Below are 25,735 nucleotides of genomic sequence, written 5' to 3' on the forward strand. Positions count from 1 at the left end.
CTCAAACATATATACACAGCCTTACATTGAACAGGACAGTAAAATAAACTACTACAGATGTACAAAAGGGCTGATTATAATTGCTGTAGGAGGCCTAAACCAGATTCTTATTTCAGTTACTGTTCACTGGTGTAAATCCAGTGGAGTTACTCCTAATTTAGAACAGTGCACATTAACTGAGATTGAAATCGAGTTCCATGTTTTGGGATCTACAGACCATTGTACACCTCTACCCTTTATAACACCACCCGTTATAACACGAATTCGGATATAACGCGGTAAAGCACCGCTCCAGGCAGATCAAATCAAGTTCAATATAACGTGGTTTCACCTATAACGCAGTAAGATTTTTTGGCTTCCGAGGACAGCGTTATATCAAGGTAGAGGTGTATGTTTACTTTCTCACTTTAAGTCATTACAATACATCCTATGCCAACTGAACTAGTTAAACATCATTCACTCATTTTTAAAACACAAGAAAAAGAAGGTAGCGAGATTATGAGTACATACTGTAATCCAACCCATAATGAAACAATGGGTCAGATCCTCAGCTGGTGTAAATTTGTATAACTACCTGTCTTCAATGGAGATACACTGATTTACACCAGCCGGGGATTTGGCCCATATCTTTAAACCATAGGTGAAAGGTATGCAGGAAAATTATGTATTTTAAATCACTCTGGAATCAACATATACTATTTACATACATCTCTTTGTAAAACAAATTTTCTGAGAAAACTGATATTAACCAAATAAACACATTATGAAATTTAAGTACTTTATCAAATTACGTAAATACACTGATATAAGGGGGGGAGGTTTAAAACACCAATGTAGCTTTCTGTAATTAAAACATTTATTTTAAATCTAATTTCTGGAGAAATAAAATCTACCAGGTAAAAGACAGTACAAAAGTACTCATGAAGATGATCAGCCAGATCAGTGGTTATTACACTGGCTGAACATCCCTATCCAATACATTTTGCATAATGCTGCATAACTGCTGTTAACTGCTCTTAGAATGATCCATTCTAGACACATGAGTGTTAAGAAAATATTTTTAGCTTTAACAAAATGAAGTGACAAAGTAATCCTCCTCTGAGAATAAAACATAGCTCTTGGGGTGAGCAACTGAAGGAGAAGATGGAAAATGCTGACTGTCTGAAACCAAAGGATAGCCAACTGGTCTCAGTCCTTCCTTCCCCTTCCCTTCCCTCCAACCATCTCTTCAACCTACAGCTCCAACTCTAAATATGTAGTGTGACACATTTCAGTATTTGAACAAACAATTTATGTTGCCTTCAAGATACCTCTTATTATCAGCAATCTCATTCAGTGTGTACGGCCTCATCTTACTTTGGAGTACTACATCCTAAACTGAAATGTTCATGAGATATCCTATGATAACTACCCTACCCAATGCCACCATATACATATTTTTTAAAACATGACACACAGCTTGATCACAACAAAAGGCCAAATGGTCCACCAAAGCTTATCACTTAATTTTTTTCACCTTTTCTCTTTGCTTTATCTCTGCAGCCTTAAATCGCCTCTCTTTTTCCAAAAAAAAAAAAAAAAAAATGAAGTTGTCTCTTAAAATCTTTTATATTTTGTGCCAGTGGCTTTCTTCCAGATGTTCACTACTCTGCCATACAGATTTCCTGACATTCCTGTTTACTTTTTAAAAGACCACTTTCTCAAATACTTACTTTTAAAGTTCAGTATAGCCCACAGTTACCTCCATAGCTGCCCTTCTACAGAAACTCCCCAAGCCTTATAGCCAACAGCACCAATTTGGTTGACTTAATATACCCTCTATATACACACACACACACCATTTGAAAGTTTATTATGTCTATTTTAAAATTAGGTATGATATGGAGCTGTCAAGTGCTGCCATTAGAAATGGGGAGAAACAATGACACCATCAACACATTACAATGACTACCTTGAAATAGCTGCATTCATATAGTCTAATAACTCTCTGTATTATTTCAAGACCTAACATTGGATTTCTTTGTGACCTCAAAAGCATCATATCAACAATCTAAAGGGTAAAACAAAATCTAATAATACATTTATACAGGTACCAGTGAAATGTAACAATAATGGTGATCTTTCTAATCAACATCACCATCATCTTGTTAATCATTATGATCTCTGTCTAGAATGTGTGGGTTACCAGAGTCTTCATTGTCTTGGCATGTACACACTTTGTGCAAGAGAGATGGTTTTGACTATATAATAGTTGATTGTGCAGTGACCTCTACTGGTACAAGCACAAATAAGATCTTGTAGAGGCTCAGATGCCATTTGGCCCTTGAAGAATACAGAAAGTAGTTCATCATCCACATTTTTCCATCCATGCTGCAATGGTGATCCAACAGGTTTACCTATGCATGAAGACATCCAAATCTTTCCTTGCCAAGATGCTCTTTTGATAATGTTTTTCAAAACTGTCCTCACAAGATTGCAGTTTGGGCAGTGAATTGTCCTTTTGGATGGTTAGATTGTGGTGCAAGCAGTTCAGATCTCTGTGGGTCTCCTTTTCTTTCTCATTTTGATTATACAGCACTGCTACCAACTTCCTTGCTACAGAAATTGCAGTTTGTCCATCACTCTCTCCCAGTTTGTCATGATCACGTAAGCAGTAAGTGTTTTGCAGCATTAAACAGAGATTTTTTTTCCCAATACTAGTTAGAGATGACAGAGTCACATCCTGTTAATGCACATACAGCAGAAAGCATGTTGCAGAAGTCAGGTGTGAATGTGGCACAAATTGCAGTCCCATGTATGAAGCGATGTTTGTCAGTTGAGCTGGTAATGCTTCCTGTTTCAATCCACATTATGTTCTCCATTTTTGGCCAGGAGTGAATAGCAAGGACCATATCATCTGTACCAGGTGACATAATTACTATGGTTCCTTTGATATCAAGCCATACTAGCACATGCAGGATGCAGAAGCATCCTTATATCTGTTTCCTCTTGAGTACTGTACAAGTCGTGGGCTTCTTCAACACTGCAACAAAGTGGTAATTTTCTTTAATAGTTTTGTGGCACCTTACATGGGTCTCAGTTTCCCCTCTGTGTTGCATTGTTACTGGGTGGGGGAGGAGGAGGAGAGAGACTTGTTTGCTCTCAGGGCAGGCTAAGAGACCCAGGTATGAATGATGCCTAGCTGTCTGAGCCTGAATGAGTCATTAAAAAGGAATGATCAAGGCCGACCCATATCAATAGAAAATCTGAAAAGACAATGGAAAACACAATCACCAACAATACTAATAACCAACAATTCAGAGGGAGATGGATTTCCCCACTTATCAGCAGGGAAGTTGAGCAAAGACCCCATCTCGAGAACAAAGGACTGGGAAGCTGTAAGATGGGGGAATTGGAGTTGGCTGCTGGAAGGAGTCGGGAGCTCTCACCTGGCAAGTGATCAAGGAGGACAGAGTCAGAAGAGAAAGTTACTCACCTTGCAGTAACTGAGGTTCTTCTAGATGTGTGACCCTGTGGGTGCTCCACTTTAGGTGACGGTGCGTCCCGGCGCTGTCGATCGGAGATTTTCGGTAGCAGTGCCTGGTTGGGGCACATGCACCCAGATGGTATCTCCCGTCTAGTTGGAATCTTCCTGAGTGTGTGTGCCCCACACTCTCCTCTGTTCCTTCTCTACCGTGGAGAGTCATCCCAGTACTCCAAAGTAGAGGGGAGGAGGGCGGGGAGTGGAGCACCCACAGGGACACACATCTCAAAGAACCTCAGTTACTGCAAGGTGAGTAACTTTCTCTTCTTCTTCAAGTGCTGTCCCTGTGGGTGCTCCACTCTAGGTGAATGTGTAGCAGTACCCACTATGATTGGTGGGACTTTGGAGATGTGGCAGGGAGTACTGAAGATAGTACTGTATGGCCTACTATTGTGTCTGCCATGGTGTCTTGCGTGAGAGCATAGTGTTTTGCAAACGTGTGTTCAGATGACCATGTAGCCACTTTGCAGATATCAGGAATGGGATCGTTGTGTAAGAAGGCAATGGATGCCGACATGGCTCTAGTGGAATGAGTTCTAATGTCGTCGGGCGGTTGAAGATTCTTCGCACGGTAACAGGATCTGATGCAGTCAGAGATCCACTTGGATAGACGTTGTTTAGAGATAGCCGTGTCTTTCGATCTTTCGGCAATGGAAACGAAGAGTCGTGGAGACTTGCGAAATGGTTTAGTCCTATCTAAATAAAAGGCAATTGCTCGCCTGACGTCGAGAGTATGCAGGGTTGCATCTTGCGGAGTTTTGTGAGGTTTGGGATAGATAGTAGGTAAATATATAGGTTGGCTGAGGTGGAAGGTCGACACCACCTTAGGAAGAAATTTAGGATGTGGTCTCAAAGTGACTTTATCTTTGGAGAAGATTGTGTAGGGAGGGTGGGCCATCAGGGCACTCATTTCACCAACTCTCCTTCCTGATGTTATGGCAACTAGGAAAGCCACCTTCATGGACATATGGAGATGAGAGGAGATAGCCAAGGGCTCAAATGGAGGTTTCATGACAGCATGAAGAACGAGGTTAAGATTCCATGTAGCCACTGTTGGGTGAATTTCAGGGTAGAGGTTTTGCAGGCCGGTGAGAAAGCGTTTAATGGTGGGGTGTGTAAAGAGCGAGTACCCATCCAATAGGTCATGGAAGGTGGTAAGCACCGCCAGGTGCACTTTGATGGAGCTGAGCGAAAGTCCGTCCTGTTTTAGTTTCAGGAGGTAGTCTAGAATGTTAGGGAGGGTCACGTTATTGGGTGCTAAATGTTTATGTGAGCACCAAAGAGCGAAACGCTTCCACTTCTGCAGGTAGGTTTTACGAGTGGAGTCTTTCCTACTGTGCAAGAGGACATATTGGACTTGCTCAGAACAGGCTAGCTCATGGGTTTGGAACCATGAAGGAACCAGGCTGTGAGGTGGAGCTTTTGGAGCTGGGGGTGAAGAACTCGTCCGTTGTCCTGGTAAAGGAGGTCTGGCCTGTTGGGGAGAGCCCATGGGTGACGGGAGGACATGCAGAGAAGGTAGGGATACCACGTCTGTCTTGGCCAAGCCGGGGCAATAAGGATGACCTGGGCCTTGTCGTCCACGATCTTCCGAAGAACCTTGTGTAGTAGAGGGATAGGTGGGAAGGAGTACAAGAGGTAGTTGTTCCATGGGATGAGGAATGCATCCCCTAGGGATGCAGTCCTGAGTCCCGCCCTGGAGCAAAACAGGGGGCATTTTCGGTTTTGGGTCATGGCGAAGAGATCTATTGACGGGGTGCCCCAATGGGAGAAAAGCTGTTGGAGTATTGCGGGGTGCAGTTCCCATTCGTGTTCTGTCGAGAAGTGCCTGCCAAGTGCGTCGGCAGTAGTGTTGTGGCAGCCTGGTAGGTAGGAAGCGATGATCTGTATTCGATGTCGTATGCACCAAATCCATAGTCGAATGGCTTCCATGGAAAGGGAATGTGATCGGGCTCCTCCTTGTCTGTTTATGTAATACATACATGCTATGTTGTCTGTTAAGACTTGCAGGTGTTTGTTCTTTATGAGGGGAAGAAAGTGAAGGCATGTTCTCCTCACTGCTCTGAGCTCTAAGAGATTTATGTGTAGATGCGTCTCTGATGCGGACCACCGGCCTTGTGCCCTGTGTTCCCCTAGATGCGCTCCCCAACCAATCAGGGAAGCGTCTGTGGTGAGCATGAGCGTTGGGGATCGCTGCTGGAAGGAAACCCCTGTGCAGAGGTTTTCTGGACTTGTCCACCATTGTAGGGAAGTTATAACATTGGGAGGAGGAGTTAGCAGCATCCCCAAGGGATGTCTGCTGGGTTTGAAACTGGAGTTAAGCCAGCCCTGGAGGCATCTCATATGTAGCCTGGCGTGTTGAACCACGAAGGTGGTGGCTGCCATGTGACCAAGGAGCTGTAGGCAGATTCTTGCTTGCGTCCTGGGACAAATAGAGAGCGTGCGTATGAGCTGCGTGATCGCGAGGATTCTGTTGTATGGGAGCGAGGCCTTGCTCTGGGTTGAGTTGAGATGAGCTCCGATGAACTCGACCTGTTGCGCAGGTGTCAGGGTGGATTTTTGGATGTTTATTTGGAGGCCTAGGCTGTGAAAGAGGGAGATGGTGAAACGCGTGGCTTGAAGTGTCTCGCCATAGGAGTCGCCCTTGATGAGGCAATCATCCAGGTAGGGGAAAAGTGTGACCCCGTGTTTGCGGAGGTGAGCCACAACCACGGCTAGGGTCTTGGAAAAAACTCTTGGAACTGTGGAGAGTCCGAAAGGAAGAACTCTGTATTGAAAATGATCCTGACCGATTGTGAATCGTAGGAAGCGTCTGTGAGCTGGATGAATTGATATATGGAAGTAAGCATCTTGTAGGTCGAGGGCTGTGAACCAGTCCCCTTGATCCAATGCAGGTATTATTGTGCCCAGTGTGACCATCTTGAATCTCTGTGTCCTCACGAATTTGTTCAGTCGGCGTAAGTCTAGTATAGGCCTCCATCCCCCGGTCTTTTTCTGCGTTAGAAAGTAATGGGAGTAGAAACCTGTCCCTTGGTGTTGCGTCGGCACAGGTTCCACTGCGCCTAGTTGCAGAAGATGTGCCACTTCTGTGCGAAGTAATTGCTCGTGAGAAGGGTCCCTGAAGAGGGACGGGGAAGGGGGAAGGGTAGGATATAAAAGGGATGGAGTAATCGGTCTGAACTATTTCGAGGACCCAGCGGTCCTGTGTAATCCACTGCCAGGCATGTTGGAAATTCTGGAGGCGGTGGCCAAATGGACAAGTAAGCGGTGGAATCAAGGGGTGGTCGTGCAGACCCTCGACCAACATTTCAAAACTGTTGTTTATTGCCCGGTGGACGGAAGGTGGTGGCTTGATTTTGATTTTGTCTGCATTTGGGAGGTCTAGTACAATTCCTAGTTGTGTCGTATGGTCTGGGTTGAGGGCGATAGTACTGATGTGTGCGTGGTCTTTGGTAGGGCTGGTATCGTTGTCTCCTGGGAAGAGATGAGTGAATGCCCAGGATGCGCAGTGTCGCTCTCGAATCTTTCATGGTGTGGAGGAGTTCATCAGTTTTTTTGGAAAAGAGTTTGTCCTTATCAAAGGGGAGGATCCTCCACTTTGGACTGGAGTTCTTTAGGAATGCCTGACACAGAGAGCCATGAGGATCTGTGCATAACCACAGCAGTTGCAGTGGTACGGGCTGCTGTGTCCGCCGTGTCTAAAGACATCTGTAGGGCCATTCTGGAGATCAGTTGTCCCTCAGACAGGATTGATTTGAAGTCTGCTCTTCTGTCCTCTGGTATGTAGGAGGCAAATTCGAAAAGCTTATTGTAATTATCGAAATCATAACTGGCGAGGAGGGCAGAATAGTTAGCAATCCTGAACTGTAGTGTAGAGGATGTATAAACCTTGCGTCCCAGGACATCAAGGCGTCTAAGGTCTTTGTCTTGAGGGGTGGGTCGATATTGTGAATGTTTGGTCCTCTGTGTCACTGCATCGATGACAAGGGAGTTCGGTGGTGGATGAGAACATAGGAAGTCTGCGTCCTTTGCAGGAACGTAGTATTTACGTTCGGCCTTCTTGCAAGTTGGTACTAGAGAAGCTGGGGTTTGCCAGATAGTGTCAGCTGGCTCCATGAGTGCTTCGTTTTATAGGGAGCGCGATTTTCGAGGGCGCAGACGGTTGAAGGATTTTGAGGAGTTTGTGTTGCGTCTCCTGAACCTCTTCTAAGGGGATATCCTGACTGAGTGCAACCCTCCTAAAAAGTTCTTGAAATTGTTTGCAGTCATCCAGGGTCTGTGGAGGTGAAGGGAGGAGGATTTCATCTGAGGCTAGTGGAGAATTAGGGTTAGGTGAGTCAGGATATGGTGCGTAGCTCCCAGGCTCAGGAGGGGGCTCAGAACATAAGAAAGGCCGTACCGGGTCAGACCAAAGGTCCATCTAGCCCAGTATCTGTCTACCGACAGTGGCCAATGCCAGGTGCCCCAGAGGGAGTGAACCTAACAGGCAATGATCAAGTGATCTCTCTCCTGCCATCCATCTCCATCCTCTGACGAACAGAGGCTAGGGGCACCATTCTTATCCATTCTGGCTAACAGCCATTTATGGACTTAGCCACCATGAATTTATCCAGTCCCCTTTTAAACACTGTTATAGTCCTAGCCTTCACAACTTCCTCAGGTAAGGAGTTCCACAAGTTGACTGTGCACTGCGTGAAGAAGAACTTCCTTTTATTTGTTTTAAACCTGCTGCCTTATTAGAAGTGGATGGAGCCGGAGATTGAGGCACAAAAGGAGGATGATTGGTAGGAGGATGTTGCCACGGGTACCACTGAGGCCAAGGCATAGGGTAGGAGAACCCAGGTGCCGCTCACGGGGGGGCAAAGTAGGGAAACTGAGGATGCTGAGCTTGAGCCATGACCTGAGGTGGTAAAGGTGCCTGTGGAGGAGAAGCAGGAGGGGAGAACTCCGCTTGCTGATGTAGCTCAAGGTCACCATCAGTGAAAGCCAGTTCAGGTGGAGAAAGTGGCGGTTCAAGAAAAGAGTCCTCTGTATCTCGGAGCGGAGAGTGAGGCTCAGGTGGCACTAAAAGGTCACTTTGAGTGAGAAACCGTTGCTCCTGCTCGCTAGGCTGAGCTAAGCCTGCTCTCTGCTCTAGCTCATTAGTAGGAGAGAGTGACAAAGAGTGTACTGTTGTATTGAGCTTAGAGGTGCCCTGCAGGGGGTCTGCTGCTGGTGCAAGGGTAGAAGAGTGGCTGGGTGCCGACACTCTTCTCGGTGCCGAGGCTGAGCGCGTTGTCGGCACCGCAGCTATTTTCGCTGCTGAGGCAGAGCGCGCTGGCGGGACCGCGGCCGCTTTTGGCGCCGAAACTGACCGTGCTGAACACACTGCCGGCATCACGGTCATTGTCAGTGCCAAGGAGGAACGTGGTGCCGGTGCTGTGGCCGTTCGCGGTGCCGAGGAAGAGTGAGGTGTCCGCGCCACGGTCGTTTGCAGCGCTGAGGGGACCAAATCAACAAGTATCTTCCCGGCGCGGGAGGTCGGGTCCCTGCCTCTGTGCTCTGTCAGAGCCGTTGCTGAGACATTAGAGGAGGCTGAGGCACCTGTCTTTCGTGCTGTCAGCACAGAGGGTAGGGATCTCGCGGGAGACCCCCTACCCTTGTTAGAGTCTCTTCTGTGAGACTGTTGCGCTTCTTGCCTCCGCTCCAGGGAGGGTGAAGCAACGCTCCCCACCGGTTCCGATCTGGCTGGGGAGCGTGTGGGAGCGGGTTCAACCTTTCCCGTCTCCGACAGCGGCTGCAGGGATTTTTCCATCATGATGATTTTGAGCCGCAGATCCCTGTCACGACGAGCTCTTGACTTGAGGCTCGCGCAATGGAAGCACTTCGCGAGGCACTTCACACAATGTGAGTGCCCATCTGACCGTGGCATGGAGTCCTGACAGGAGATGCATCTTTTGAATCCTGAAGCTCCTGGCATTATGAATTAGAGATGACCGAGGAGAGTGTCTCAATGGGAGACAAGCCTGAGGGGCTTTTTTTTTTTTTTAACTAAGTAACTAACTATGTAACTATACTAAAGGAAGGGAAACAACTGGGAAGTAATTAATAATTATTTCTATGTTCTTTGTTACTGTTTCCTATAGAGACCAGGGAAGAGAAGGCAGCACTGCCCCGAGTCCCATCTTCAGCCGAGGATGGTTGAGAAGGAATTGAGGAGGGTGTGGGGCACATGCACTCAGGAAGATTCCAACTAGACGGGAGATACCATCTGGGTGCGTGTGCCCCAATCAGGCACTGCTACCGAAAAATCTCCGATCGACAGCGCCGGGACGCACCGTCACCTAGAGTGGAGCATCCACAGGGACAGCACTCGAAGAACAACAACAGGGTTCACTACAGGTTGGTTGGGCTCTGGGCTAACAAGAATGGTCTATGCTTTAACAAGAGTTTCTCAAATGCAGCCACCATGGCCACATGTGGCCACTAGGGGCTTTTCATGCAGCCACAGCCATCAAATTTCTTGAGACACCTCCTTCATTTCTCTATACTAACCTAAGAATTTCCTGGATCTTATAATTACTCACTGATACCTATAGTTTTTCATGACTATTGGCCATTTAGATTCACAGCTGAGGATAAGTATGCACTCTTGGTGTTAAGTCTGAAGCTCATTAAGCACCTAGATGCCTCTTACCTCCATGACCCCTGTCAATCTGGTACAGAATTGGATATGGGACACAATGCACTAGTGGCTTTGGCAAGGAATCTCATCTTATGCTTTTAATGTTAGATCTAAGAGCTTCCTTCAATCCCACTGATCATGAGGTGTTGACTAACATGCAGACTACAGCAAAAGTAGATGGTAGTTCTCATGGGTAGCTCTGTTCTCTCCTTGCAGAGTGCTCCTAGAGGGTGGTGTGAAGCAGTTGCTTTCTTCACTAAGGGCACTGTTGTGGAATTCCACAAAGTTCACACCTTGTCTCTCCTAATGTTCAAAATAGATAAGGTGCCTTTAAGATGTTTAGTAAGGAGGTGTGCGCTGCAGCTACTTCAATATGATGTAAACCCTCTATTTTGCCTGATACAGTGAATGCTGCTGAATACTTGGAACCTGTTTTGGGGAGAGATTAGGGCACAGATGAAAGTTAATTAAGCTGCAAATTGTGGGACCATACCTTCAATCAAATGAGACTGAAATATGGCTTCAAACTCTTCAGAATCCTTTCTTGTGCCCCTCCCCTCATCATAATCAGTCTTGCTTGGGTTCATCTTCCACCAGATGTTGTTCTTCTAGGAGTTGATCTTGTCCAAGCACTGGGCCACCTTGGTGGTAATGGTATAGTCATATGTAGTGAATGACAGGTAGAACTATCCTGTCATCCGCATATTGCTGGCACAGGAGTCCCTGTCATCTGGAGTCCCTGACCAGTGCAGCTATGACTACATGTAGATATTGAACAGGACCAGAGAGAGAAATGATCCTTGTGGGACTCCACGAAGGGTCTAATAATGGAGGTACCGTTTCCCAAAATGACTTGTTGGTTGTGTCCCTCCAGGAAGCACTCAAACCATTTTAGCACATAACCCTGGATCCCTGCTAAATCTCTTAAGCAAGACAGCAATATTTTGTGATCAATAGGTGTTGAATGCTGCAGAGTGATCTAGGGGGATTAACATGGACGTTCGCCTCTATCCACTGACAGCAGGAGATCTTCCATCACTGCTACTAAAGCAGTTTCAGTTCCAAGTCCTGGCCTAAATCCAGATTGTGTCAGGTGTAGAATATAAACTTCAATTATATGAAGTTGGCCTTGGCTAGCTTCTCTATGCGCTTACTAGGAACTGGACAGTAGTTGGCTAGAAGGATATATCCGGAATGGGTTTCTTAAGCACTGGGCGGACTATTGCATGTTTGAAAAGTGAAGGGAAGATTCCTTCCCTGAATGAACGTTGGCTGTTTCAGTCATGCGTGGCACCAGTCACTCATGACTCTCTTTCACAAGCCAGGAATGGTATGAGTCGGATTCACAAGTCTTTGGTCGAGACTCTTCTATGGTGTATACAACTTCTTGATGAGCGAATGTACTGAACTCCAATAATGCAGGCAGGCTATTGGCTGGTGAGTATAGGCAAGGTGGACATCATATTGAAGGCAAAAAAACTCCCTTAACAACAATCACACATGAAGTCTCCTGAAAAACAGAACGGCTTCTACTTCATCCAGGAAGTTTTTGGAAAGTGTAGGGGACAATTTCCTGGTCCAAGTGCTGGAGGAACCAACTAGGGGCAGAGCTCTTCTTGACCTGCTGCTCACAAACAGAGAAGAGTTAATAGGGGAAGCAAAAGTGGATGGGAACCTGGGAGGCAGTGACCATGAGATGGTCAAGTTCAGGATCCTGACGCAAAGAAAGGAGAGCAGCAGAATACAGACCCTGGACTTTAGAAAAGCAGACTTTGACTCCCTCAGGAAGCTGATGGGCAGGATCCCCTGGGAAAATAACGTGAGGGGGAAAGGAGTCCAGGAGAGCTGGCTGTATTTTAAAGAATCCTTATTGAGGTTGCAGGAAAAAACCATCCCGATGTGTAGGAAGAATAGTAAATATGGCAGGCGACCAGCTTGGCTTAACAGTGTAATCCTTGCTGATCTTAAACACAAAAAAGAAGCTTACAAGAAGTGGAAGCTTGGACAAATGACCAGGGAGGAGTATAAAAATATTGCTCAGGCATGCAGGACTGAAATCAGGAAGGTCAAATCACACTTGGAGTTGCAGCTAGCAAGAGATGTTAAGAGTAACAAGAAGGGTTTCTTCAAGTATGTTAGCAACAAGAAGAAAGTTAAGGAAAGTGTGGGTCCCTTACTGAATGAGGGAGGCAACCTAGTGACAGAGGATATGGAAAAAGCTAATGTACTCAATGCTTTTTTTGCCTTTGTCTTCACAAACAAGGTCAGCTCCCAAACTGCTGCACTGGGCAGCACAGTATGGGGAGAAGGTGACCAGCCCTCTGTGGAGAAACAAGTGGTTCGGGACTATTTAGAAAAACTGGACAAGCATAAGTCCATGGGGCCGGATGTGCTGCATCCGAGGGGGCTAAAGGAGTTGGCAGATGTGATTGTAGAGCCATTGGCGATTATCTTTGAAAACTCACGGCGAACGGTCCCAGATGACTGGAAAAAGGCTAATGTAGTGCCCATCTTTAAAAAAGGGAAGAAGGAGGATCCGGGGAACTACAGGCCAGTCAGCCTCACCTCAGTCCCTGGAAAAATCATGGAGCAGGTCCTCAAGGAATCAATTCTGAAGCACTTAGAGGAGAGGAAAGTGATCAGGAACAGTCAGCATGGATTTACCAGGGGCAAGTCATGCCTGACTAACCTAATTGCCTTCTATGAGGAGATAACTGGCTCTGTGGATGAGGGGAAAGCAATGAATGTGTTATTCCTTGACTTTAGCAAAGCTTTTGACACGGTCTCCCACAGTATTCTTGCCAGCAAGTTAAAGAAGTATGGGCTGGATGATTGGACTTTAAGGTGGATAGAAAGCTGGCTAGATAGTCGGGCTCAACGGGTAGTGATCAACGGCTCCATGTCTAGTTGGCAGCCAGTTTCAAGTGGAGTGCCCCAAGGGTCGGTCCTGGGGCCGGTTTTGTTCAATATCTTCATTAATGATCTGGAGGATGGCGTGGACTGCACTCTCAGCAAGTCTGCAGATGACACTAAACTTGGAGGAGTGGTAGATACGCTGGAGGGTAGGGATAGGATACAGAGGGACCTAGACAAATTAGAGGACTGGGCCAAAAGAAACCTGATGAGGTTCTACAAGGACAAGTGCAGAGTCCTGCACTTAGGATGGAAGAATCCCATGCACTGTTACAGACTAGGGACCGAATGACTAGGAAGCAGTTCTGCAGAAAAGGACCTAGGGGTTACAGTGGACGAGAAGCTGCATATGAGTCAACAGTGTGCCCTTGTTGCCAAGAAGGCTAATGGCATTTTGGGCTGTATAAGTAGGGGCATTGCCAGCAGATCGAGGGATGTGATCATTCCCCTCTATTCGACATTGGTGAGGCCTCATCTGGAATACTGTGTCCAGTTTTGGGCCTCACACTACAAGAAGGATGTGGAAAAATTGGAAAGAGTCCAGCAGAGGGCAACAAAAATGATTAGGGGGCTGGAGCACATGACTTATGAGGAGAGGCTGAGGGAACTGGGATTGTTTAGTCTGCAGAGGAGAAGGCTGAGGGGGGATTTGATAGCCGCTTTCAACTACCTGAAAGGGGGTTCCAAAGAGGATGGATCTAGACTGCTCTCAGTGGTACCTGATGACAGAACAAGGAGTAATGGTCTCAAGTTGCAGTGGGGGAGGTCTAGATTGGATATTAGGAAAAACTTTTTCACTCAGAGAGTGGTGAAGCACTGGAATGGGTTACCTAGGGAGGTGGTGGAATCTCCTTCCTTAGAGGTTTTTAAGGTCAGGCTTGACAAAGCCCTGGCTGGGATGATTTAGTTGGGAATTGGTCCTGCTCTGAGCAGGGGGTTGGACTAGATGACCTCTTGAGGTCCCTTCCAACCCTGATATTCTATGATTCTATGATTCATTACATTCCAAAGACTGTGGTATAGCCATGCATGTGTGCAGCAGAATAGAGATTGGGAAATACCCACTGAAGTGACAGAAGCATATTCACCATATCATATCCACCAACTTGGATTGATAAGTAGAAAGTTGCTTTTCCTTTATACTGAAACTTAATGGTCGTACATATTCCCAAACACACATCCACCTCTAGCACCACACTCACACAAGTTTACCTGATGCTGAGTATTTACTCCTATATGGCCTTTATGTTACTTAATATGAACGTGTCATTCTGAAAAGGGGTTTTTTCTCCAGTCATTTAAATTATTTGTTACCGAGATGTTGGGGCTTACATTAGCAAAAAATACATTGCAAACTAATGTTAAGATGCTGTACTAGAGCAGAGGCAGTGATGGGAGAAGGTAATCATGGACTAGAAGAGGGTCAAAAATCAGAGCTCTAAACATTTTTTAAATGAGAGAAAATATACTGACCTAGAAATTAAGGGGATTTAATTTTAAACAAGGGTTTACTGTTCTGCACAACCTGGTTTCTATTTCCAGATTAGTGACTCGGTGAATTTATAAGGGACACTTTTGATCTCCACACAGAACATCAAGTATTTTCCCTTTGTTAGTATCAATGATAAAAATAAGAAGTAAGGAAAGCCAGAAATATGTAATGTCATCAATTTCATCAATTTGTCTTTTGACAGTTTAAATATAGGCTCACTATATTTCATTGTCCTAAATAATAGCTAAAAACGTGAAAATAAGAAATACCATGTTTCATTCTATAGCACTGTTTTGGTGAGAAGGTCAGTAGTTGCTGTTTGGGTCAACAATGGAGCATACTAGCTAGTAAAGGATTTTAAATTCCTAATACTGTCAGACTCTCTAACACTTTCTGGAAGAATGTCCTGTGCCTTCACAATATGTTTTGCGTCTCTCAGCCCAAGAATTAAAGTCCATTTACGTTAGCATACCAATGAATCTGCTTATTTATTCCACATTTATCTCCCTACGGCATGAATGGGCAAAGGGTATGCAGTTTCTTTCACCACTTAACTTCTGTAAAAAAAAGTATGACATCATAACTTGGACAGCAATTGGTCTGTTAAAGCGTTCAATTGACAACAACGTATGCATGAAAAATAGCAGGTGTTGGTACTGGAATGAGGCCAGCACTCCAAGCCAGGGATACATCCACTTGGATATAGTCTCCCTAACTGATAAATTATTAAATTGCAATTTATCCAATTACATATGAAGAAAAACTATTCCATAGAAATGAACTGTACATTTACATTTAGACACATACTACACATTACACTATGGAATGGTTAAATGTTTTTTTCTAAAAATCTCATACTAAAATCAATGTAGCCTGCATTAAAATACTCTCCCTTTAACACAACCTACTTCAGAAACACAAACTTCTTTGTGAAGCAATTAGGGTTGCTAGAAACATAACATACCTGACCCAAGCTCACAAGAGGAAGCAAATGAAAAGTTAAGCAACCTTTTCTCCTTACCCACAGACATATACCTTACCATTAACACAGTTACTATACACCACAGATCATGCACTTCAACCTTAAATCTACTCCCACAACCTTCTCTTCTCCACATAGCCCTTTACCAAACTACCTTCTACTAACATTATTATTTGTGGACTTTTGGTATAATAGTACGTTGTGCTGAGAAAAGTTTGGTAAAGGGGTTGATGGAAGACTGATCTCCATAGAGCATATTTAATTCCCTTACCTGTCTTAAACCCAGAAAAGTATGTTATGTTTGTAGTGACTCTGCTTCACAATGAAAACTTCTGTATGTTAATTTCCTAGATTATTTTAAATAGGGGCATGGTACTGATTGAAGGATGGGATGGACTTGTGGGGTATGTTTAATTCCAGATACTGACAGGGAAAACTGCATGCACCAGCAATTGGTAAACATGAATAAGGCTAAGATTTTTTCATGGTTATTTGTAGTAAAAGTCACAAACAGGTCACTGGCAATAAACAAAAAACCACGGAGCCCATTACTTGTCCGTTACATGGGAGGTGGGGACACAGCCCCAACTCCAGTGGCTGCAGTGGGGGTCGCAGTCACAAGGGACACACAGCCCTGGCTCCAGAGCAGGCCCAGCTGCGAGACGGGGGGTGCATGGCCCTGGGAAGGGGAAGGACATGGCTCTGGGAAGCCGCATGGGGGGCACGCAGCCCCAGCTGCAGCCTCCGGTGAAAGCCGCAGGGCTAAGGCGTGCGGGCCGCGCCAAGCCCAGGATACCACAGGGCTGGGGAAAGTGAACCCTGCCAAGCCCAGGACACCGCAGGGCTTGGGCGCATGGACCTGCCTGCAGCCCCGCCAAGCCCGGGACGCCACAGGGCTGGGGCATGCAGCCCCAGCTGCAGTCCCACCAAACCCGGGATGCCGTGGGGCCCTCCCTCAGTCCAGTGCTGCTTCCTTTGTTCTTCAAGTGTCATCGATGCCAGGGGTAGAGAGAAAGGGAGAGATAATTTGGGGGATCTGCTCTCCCTTCTTACAGTTCTTTCCCTTCTTTGAAAATCATCTCCAGCTGAGGATCAGAAGACAAAGTCTGTGTGGACGGGAACCCCAAGCTGTTTCTTTGTCAAAATGTAGATTTTTCACCCACATCTTCCTTCCTGACAAAGAACAGTCACTTAACTGGATGATGCTCCATTTGATTTTGTTGACATCTGACTGAGGCGTCAGCTAGCCTTTTGTGGTTTGTGAGCGCTCTCCAGATTTGGAACATGTCTTAGTAATATCATACAGCAGAATCTTATAACTTTACATACAATGTTGCCACATATATTTTACCAGGACAATAATGCTTAGCAAATTATGAGTTTTCAAATGATACCTCACACTGCATACTTTGTACAAGATTGATAGATTTTGTACAAGGGGTGAACACAGGGGTACAGACTGTCCCAACAGGCTGCCCAGAAGCTATAACCTTCTCTATTGCATCATATCCACACGGGACAGAGAAGTCTGTTTCCGCAGAGATGCACAGGAGTTATACATTTTAAGGACAGAAGAGACCACTGTGATCATCTAGTCTATCCTTCTGTATAGGACTTCTCTGAATTAATTCCTGCTCCAAGTCCAACAGCAAAGACTGAAATAGAGAACATATTTTAGAAAAGCATCCAAACTTGACTTAAAGTTTTCTAATGATGAAGAATCCCCCATACCTCTTAGTAAGTTGTTCCAATAATTAATTACCCTCACTGTTAAAAATCTGTGCCTTCTTTCTAGCCTGAATTTGTCTAGCTTCAACTTTCAGCCATCTTGTTACTGTAAGTTTGTTAGGGCAGGGAACCATCATCTTGTTTTGGGTTTGTATAGTGCCTATGACAATGAGGTCCCAGTCCATGACTAGGGCTCCTAGGTGGTACTATAATTTAAATAATTAATAATATTATGTAATTTCTGTTCCCCACGTAGGTACTTACAGACCAAGCCACCTCATAATCTTCTTCTCTGATAAGCTTAAAAGATTGAGCTCCTTGAATCTACCACTATAAGGCACATTTCCCAAACCTTTAATGAGTCTTGTTGCTTTTCTCTGAAACTCTCCAATTTATCAACATCCTCTATGAAGCAGGGACACCAGAACTGGACACAGTATTCCAGTAGTGGTCGTACCAGTGCCAAATACAACCTCTCTCCTCCTGCTGAATATTCCCCCATTTAAACATCTGAGGATAGCATTAGCCTATTTAGCTACAGCATTGCTTTGGGAATTCATGTTCAGCAGATTATTCACCAGAAAGTCCAAGTCTTTTTCAGACTCACTGCTTCCCAGGATAGTCTCTCACCTGTAAATATACCCTATATTCTTTGTTCCTAGATTTATACATTTACATTTGACCATACTGAAATATTGTTGGACAATGCCCAGTTCACTAAGCAATCCAGATCACTCTATCAATTACCTGTACTCTTCATTATTTACCGCTTCCCCAATATTTGTGCCACCTGCAAACTTCAGCAATAATGATTTTATGTTTTCTTCCAGGCCATGGATAAAAATATTAAATAGCATAAGGAACAGATCCTTGTGGGGCACCATGAGAAACACATCCACTCAATGAGGATTCCCAATTAACTACATTTTGAGACTTATTAGTTAGACATTTTTAAACCACTTAATATGTGCCAAGTTGATTTTGATACTAGTTATTTAATCAAAATGTCATGTGGTACTAAGTCAACTGCCTTGCAGAATTCTAAGTATATTACACTAAGGGTATGTCTACACTACAAGAGTAGTTCGATTTAACTTAGGTCGAATTTGTGGATTCGACCTTATAAAGTCGAATTTGTGTATCCACACTAAGGACACTAATTCGACTTTGTGAGTCCACACTAACGGGGCAAGCGTCGACATTGGAAGCGGTGCATTCTGGGCAGCTATCCCACAGTTCCCGCAGTCCCCGCTTCCCATTGGAATGCTGGGTAGAGCCCCCAATGCCTGCTGGGGGAAAAATGTGTCGAGGGTGGTTTTGGGTAACTGTCGTCATTCAACCGTCACTCCCGCCCTCCCTCCCTGAAAGCGCCGGCGGGAAATCTGTTCGCGCACTTTTCTGGTCAGTGACAGCGCGGACGCCACAGCACTGCGAGCATGGAGCCCGCTGCGATCATCGCTGCACTTATGGCCGTTGTCAACTCCTCGCACCTTATCGTCCACCTCTTCCACAGTCAGCTGCTGAGAAATCGGGCGAGGAGGCTCCGGCAGCGCGGTGAGGACATGAAGTGTCAGAGTGGCACAGACCTCTCACAAATCACGGGATCCCGCGCCACGGAGATCATGGTGGCAATGGGTCAAGTTCATGCTGTGGAACGACGATTCTGGGCCCGGGAAACAAGCACGGACTGGTGGGACCGCATAGTGCTGCAGGTCTGGGATGAATCACAGTGGCTGCGAAACTTCAGGATGCGTAAGGGCACTTTCCTTGAACTCTGTGACTTGCTGGCCCCTGCCCTGAAGCGCCAGGACACACGGATGCGAGCAGCCCTGACTGTGCAGAAGCGAGTGGCCATAGCCCTCTGGAAACTTGCAACGCCAGACAGCTACCAGTCAGTAGCGAACCACTTTGGCGTGGGCAAATCTACCGTGGGGGTTGCTGTGATGCAAGTAGCCAACGCAATCGTTGACCTACTGCTCTCAAAGGTAGTGACCCTGGGAAACGTCCAGGTCGTCATAGATGGCTTCGCCGCGATGGGATTCCCAAACTGCGGTGGGGCTATAGATGGGACTCACATCCCTATCCTGGGACCAGCCCACCAGGCCAGCCAGTATATTAACAGAAAGGGCTACTTTTCAATGGTGCTGCAAGCACTGGTGGACCATAGGGGACGTTTTACCAACATCTACGTCAGGTGGCCGGGCAAGGTTCATGACGCGCGTGTTTTCAGGAACTCTTGTCTGTTTAGACGCCTGCAGGAAGGTAGTTTCTTCCCGGACCACAAAATAACTGTTGGGGATGTGGAGATGCCTACAGTGATCCTCGGGGACCCAGCCTACCCGCTAATGCCCTGGCTCATGAAGCCCTATACAGGCGCCCTGGACAGTGACAAAGAACTCTTCAACTACCGGCTGAGCAAGTGCAGAATGGTGGTGGAATGTGCTTTCGGACGTGTCAAGGGGAGATGGAGGAGCTTACTGACTCGCTCGGATCTCAGCGAAACCAATATCCCCATTGTTATTGCAGCTTGCTGTGTGCTCCACAATCTCTGTGAGAGCAAGGGGGAGACCTTTATGGCGGGATGGGAGGTTGAGGCAAATCGCCTGGCTGCTGATTACGCTCAGCCAGACACCCGTGCGATTAGAAGAGCCCAGCGGGAAGCGCTGTGCATCCGGAAGGCTTTGAAAGCTAGGTTCCTCAGAGAGCAGGGTAACCTATGACTGTCCAGTTTCTTTACAGAGAAGCTGAACCTGCCCCTGTTTCAGTTACTGTTGACTTTTTTCTGTGGTTACATACCCCATTCACCAGGTTTCCCCCCTTCCAACACACATTTAAAAATAAAGTTAATGGAACATTGTTAATTAACAAAGTTTTCTTTACTAATGAATTCACGTTAAAGGGTTCAAACAGGGATGCAGACTGTGGTGGGTACGGTGTGCAGTGATGTACAGACCGCTTCTACACTCGAGGAATGACAGGCTCCTGCTCCTACAGCGGTCTCTGGGGGGAGGACGGTTACAGGAGGGTGTGCAGGAAGGGGTGGGTTTGCAGGAAGGGGTGAGGGGTGTGTGGGAAGGGCGAGTAGGTGTAGGGGGATGAGGGCTCTGGCTGGGGCTCAGGGCATCGGAGAGGCTCATGGCTAGGGTGGAAGGGCATGGTAAGGGCAGCCTGCCTTGCCATTTGTGGATGGCAGGCGCTAGGACCCTGGGGCAGCATACACCTCCCAGACTGACCTTGGGCAGCAGACACCTCCCAGACTGACCCGGGTGCCTAGTGACTGCACTCTGTGTGTGATCTGCTGTTGATCCTGCCCCCATGTCTGTACCCTGGTAATGGTGGCTGTCCTATGCAATTAACAAACCCCTCCCCCCGCTTCACACAAAGTCTTCTGCAAAGAAACATGACGGAAACAGTAATTAACAGCAAACTATTCTTAATACTCAACTACACAGTTGGGGGATGAAACTGGGATTTGGGATTGGGTGAGCCAGGAAGGAAAGCACTTCTCAAAATTTAGGGAATGAGAGCTGCTTGGTACATGAGCGCTCTGCTGGGGTGGAGTGACAGTTTTCACGGCCCCTAGCGCCCCTCCTCCTTGTTATTTTGGGTGAGGGGGGTATGGGACTTTGTGGCAGGGGAGGGCGGTTGCAGATACAGTGCAGGGGGGCTCTCTCCTCCTGCCTGCGGTCCTGCAGAACATCCACAAGGCGCTGGAGCGTGTCCGTTTGCTCCCTCATTAGGCCAAGCAGCGTTTGAGTCGCCTACTGGTCTTCCTGCCGCCACCTGTCCTCCCGTTCGCTGTGTGAGCGCTGGTACTGAGAGAGGGTCTCCCTCCACTGGCTCTGCTGGGCCGCCTCGGCTCTGGAGCAGGCCATCAGTTCAGCGAACATCTCGTCCCGAGTCTTTTTCTTTCGCCGCCTAATCTGCGCCAGCCTCTGTGAGGGGGATGCCGGGGCAGGTCGGGAAACAGCCGCAGCTGTGTGATGGGAAAAAGGAAGTGATTTCCTTGCAAAGATACATGTTTGCGAACACTGAACACAGTCTAGTCTGTCTCTGTGAACAAGACCATACATGGCACCTATCTCATGCGCTCTCAGGACAAGTTCGAATTTTCGGCCTTCGCTTTCATTGCCTGGGGTCTTGCACTGGAGATCAGACAAGCGGGGCAGGACAGCAGAATCCGTGTAGCAGCCAGGCATGGTAAGCCGTAAACTTTAGGCTGCTTAAAAGTTAATGTATAGCAGTGCCCTCCTGCTGCAGGCAATCCGGAAAGCATAAACTCTGACCCTGTTCCACCCCCTCGCGGCTGTCCCCGGGAAAGATCCCTGTATGCTTCCCCTCTGCAGCCTCCACCACGTGGCTGTTAAACAACGCTTATTGTTATGCAAAGGAAAAGTGAAGCATTCCCAATAGTAACATTACACTAATTCCCCTAATTAGATGCAGCAGTCGCCGGGCGAGATCACCCTGAGGCGGGTCACTAAGAGAGACAGAGAGCGCATGCTGCGTGAAACCCTGCACAAACTAGGGCCCTATGCTGCCATGCTCGTGGAGGCAATGCTCCCACAGTACCTGAGGATAGCCTGGCGCAGAAGAGTGTGCTTCCACGGAGCACTCAATAAGGCACCTCTCCCCAGGAACCTCCTGCGGAGGCTTTTCGAGTACATCTACGAGAGCTTCGTGGAACTCTCCCAAGAGGATTTCTCTTCTATCCCCATATGCACTGACCTTCTTTTCATATAGTTTTTATTCCTGTTTTTAAAAAAATAAATGTTTACATGTTTATAGCACTTAGCGACTGATCCTTCCCCTGATTCAGAGTCCGGGTTAACGGCCGGGGAGGGTTGGTAGGGGATCTCTGTGAGGGTGATGAAGAGATCCTGGCTGTCGGGGAAATCAGTATTGTAAGCGCTTTCGCCTGCCTCGTCCTCCACAAACCCTTCCTCATCTTCCCCATCCGCGAACATCGCCGAGAAACTGCCCGTCGACACTATCCCATCCTCAGAGTCCACGGTCACTGGTGGGGCAGTGGTGGCAGACCCACCGAGAATGGCATGCAGTGCCTCGTAGAAGCGGCATGTCTGGGGCTGGGCTCCGGAGCGTCCGTTTGCCGCTTTGATTTTTTGGTAGCCTTGTCTCAGGTCCTTGATTTTCACGCGGCACTGCGTTGCATCCCGGCTGTATCCTCTGAGTGCCATGGCTTTGGAGACCTTCTCGTAGGTCTTTGCATTCTGTTTTTTGGAGCGCAGCTCCGAAAGCACAGACTCATCACCCCACACAGCAATCAGATCCAAGACTTCCCGGTCAGTCCATGCTGGGGCCCTCTTTCTACTCTGAGATTGCATGGACCCCTCTGCTGGAGAGCTCTGCATCGTTGCCGGTGCTGCTGAGCTCGCCCCGATGTCCAACCAGGAATTGAGATTCAAACTGGCCAGACAGGAAAAGGAATTCAAATTTTCCCGGGGCTTTTCCTGTATGGCTGGTCAGAACATCTGAGCTCGGACTGCTGTCCTGAGCGTCAACACAGTGGTGCACTGTGGGATAGCTCCCGGAGCTACTAAGGTCGATTTCCGTCCACACATAGGCTAACTCGACATAGCCATGTCGAATTTAGCGCTACTCCCCTTGTCGGGGTGGAGTACCGAATTCGAATTAAAGAGCCCTCTAGGTCGAACTAATTAGCTTCCTGGTGTGAACGGTTGCACGGTAAAATCGAATTAACGCTGCTAAATTCGACATAAACTCCTAGTGTAGACCAGGCCTAACACTCTTACCTTCTCATCCAAACCCGTAGTCTCATCCAAATGATACCAAGTTATTTTGACAAGGCCTATTTTCCAAAACCCATGTTGATTAGTATTAATTATATCACCCTCCTTTAGTTCTTTATTAATTGAGTCTTGTATCAGCTGTTCCATTATTTTGCCCAGGATCAGGTTGAATAGGCCTATAAGTACCTGGATCATCCCATTTACCCTTTTCAAATACTGGCACGACATTAACTTTCTTCCAGTACTCTGGAACTTACTCAGAGGTATTAAAAATCAACATTAACAATCCAGAGAGCAATTTGACCATAACTTTTAAAACTTTTGAATGCAAATTATCCAGACCTTCTGATTTAATAGCTGCTATCTAATATATGTCACTGTTTGAAAAGTGGGGAGTATTTCATCATCACCACCACCACCACATGATTTGAATACATCATCTGGCTTTGTCACAAATACTGAACACAAATATTTATTAAATGCTTCTTCCTCTTCTGAATTATTATTCACAATTCTACCATTTCCACCTTCTAATGGACCAATAACATTGTCAGGGTTCCTTTTGATCCTGCTATACTTTGGTCTCAGCCCAGGATACAAGTACGGATCCGGGGGGGGGGGGTGAGCAGGCCTTTTATAGAGGTGGCAACAGGGGAAAGGAGCTATATCTGAAGGCCCCTTACATACTGCCAAAGCTTCTTCTTGAACTGTCAAGATGGCCTCTCCAATCCTGACTGGCTTTTCTCCTACCCTGGGAAGGGGGGTTTGATGTAATCCCACCCGGATTGGGTTGTGAAAAAGTCCTTTTCCCCCATATACAGCCAGCTGAGATCCCCACTGAACCCAGATCTTCCCTTTTGCCTCTGACTTTTCTCATCCTATGTCTCTCTGAAGCCTTCAGGGGGACCAGTCACTGAAAACACCTCAGAAAAGAAAGCAGAACTGAGAGGAAAATCTCTCCAAAACATCAAATGCAGCCCTGAGACACGGCTGGGAATTAAACCGACAAATTATTAAACCAAGATGTTAGTCTAGTATTCTGTAATAAGGTTTGGAATTTTCCTCAGAAAAGCTCTGCAACAGGGAGATGCAGCTGGGCTGCCTGCTGCTATGGAGGCAGCACAAACTGGAGGAAGCTTTTAGTATAGATAGTAAAGTATTATACTAATTTTGTGCACATTTTATCATAAAATTAATCTTACATTAGATTAATCAGTAACTAAAAACAAGCATGTTGATATTTAATACCAGAGGAAGAGTTTAGAACTCTGCATGATTATATTTTTATTTAACTCAATTTTTATGTCACTTATCTCTAAGAAATAAGACAAATAAAACTCAAACATTAATAAGGAAGATTGTTTCATGCCACTTTTCCAAATCTATCAGGTCAGAAGAACTATAACACTGATAAAGGAAGAGTGTATCACCTACTGTATTACACCTCTTGATTAATAAAAGAACAGCACAGACATGAACATGAAAAAAATACAGGATTTCCATTTTACTTGAAGGAACAGTCTCACTGATTTAATAAATAAGAAGGGGGAAGCGGGGACCCTCCTACCTTCAAATGTGGAATTGAGTTAAATTTCTAAGTGATGATCGCCTTCCTCCATGTGCCCAAAATCCTGCAAGACGCAAAAACAACAACATTTAGTACTAAGACCCTCAAAACATTCCATTTAACTATCTGGCAAATTACATCTCACATTTTTGGAATTCAAAATTAAACCCCACTGAAGAAAGGGTACATAAAAAGTCACAATAATATCACCACATGAACAGCTGACAGCTTTCTACAGGGTATTAATGTATCAGCTATCACCTCTTAGTTCTCCTCACCATTAAAATTCCATAGCTGTAAATCTTTAACTGATCAAAATTAATTTTGATCACCTGGAGCACTTTTTTCACCCTCAATGATTTTCATGTGAAGAACTGAGAAAAAGTATAATGTAGTGTTTCTTTCAATATATATACACTACGGTGTAATATTTAAAAAGAAAGCACTTTATACCATTTTTGCAACTACCCGTATTTTTTTTCTGTGCACTACTAAGCTTTTTGGGTTAAGTCCTGAAGGCTTTACTTAGTTTTTAGTCAAGCACAACTCTCACTGAAGGCGGAGTTAAAACCGAGTCAGGATTTAGTTTTGTTCTTGTATCAAGTATGTTTAATTAGTTCATCAGTCCACATCACCTGGTATCTTTGAAAAGGTCACTTATAAATACTGTACTGTATTTTGAAAAATAGTATAAAGTCTATGGAAAGATGTTTTATCACATATATTAGTATTGTGATGTGTGCAGAATCCTGCTTGTTGGCATCTACTGGGACATTATCGCAGAAGGCTTCATTGATATACCTGCTGCTGTTTAGAACAAAAAAGTTGAAAGGAAGATGAAAGGTATAAACAAACTAAAATTAATTGACAGGGTTGTATCAGGACACATTCACCAGCTCAAAAACTGAAAAGCGTGGAAATAAGTTAAGGGACAAGTCTCCTGCATTCCTTGCCATTGTCACAATACCTACAACACTGGCAATAACACATTCCAACACTACATAAGGCTTTCATTTCCACCTCCAACAGATATCGAGAAACAATACATACCCCAGATTCATCAAACTCACACTTTAGTGCAAAACCTTAACAGGA

The 25,735-nt window shown here is 45.9% G+C and overlaps 1 protein-coding gene across 6 annotated transcripts in view; it reads right to left on the bottom strand.

Annotated features, from left to right (window-relative positions):
• The window catches only part of TANC2 (tetratricopeptide repeat, ankyrin repeat and coiled-coil containing 2), a 602,081-nt gene that overhangs the window by 494,657 nt on the left and 81,689 nt on the right, over positions 1-25,735 (bottom strand). For all 6 annotated transcript variants that reach the window (XM_044999330.1, XM_044999329.1, XM_044999328.1 and 3 more), the window contains exon 2: positions 24,641-24,704. The gene's annotated coding sequence lies outside the window, so the exon portion shown is untranslated. The remainder of the gene's footprint in view (positions 1-24,640; positions 24,705-25,735) is intronic.

The sequence above is a fragment of the Mauremys mutica genome, chromosome 25 (genome assembly GCF_020497125.1).
Source record: "Mauremys mutica isolate MM-2020 ecotype Southern chromosome 25, ASM2049712v1, whole genome shotgun sequence".
Classification (NCBI taxonomy): domain Eukaryota; kingdom Metazoa; phylum Chordata; order Testudines; family Geoemydidae; genus Mauremys; species Mauremys mutica.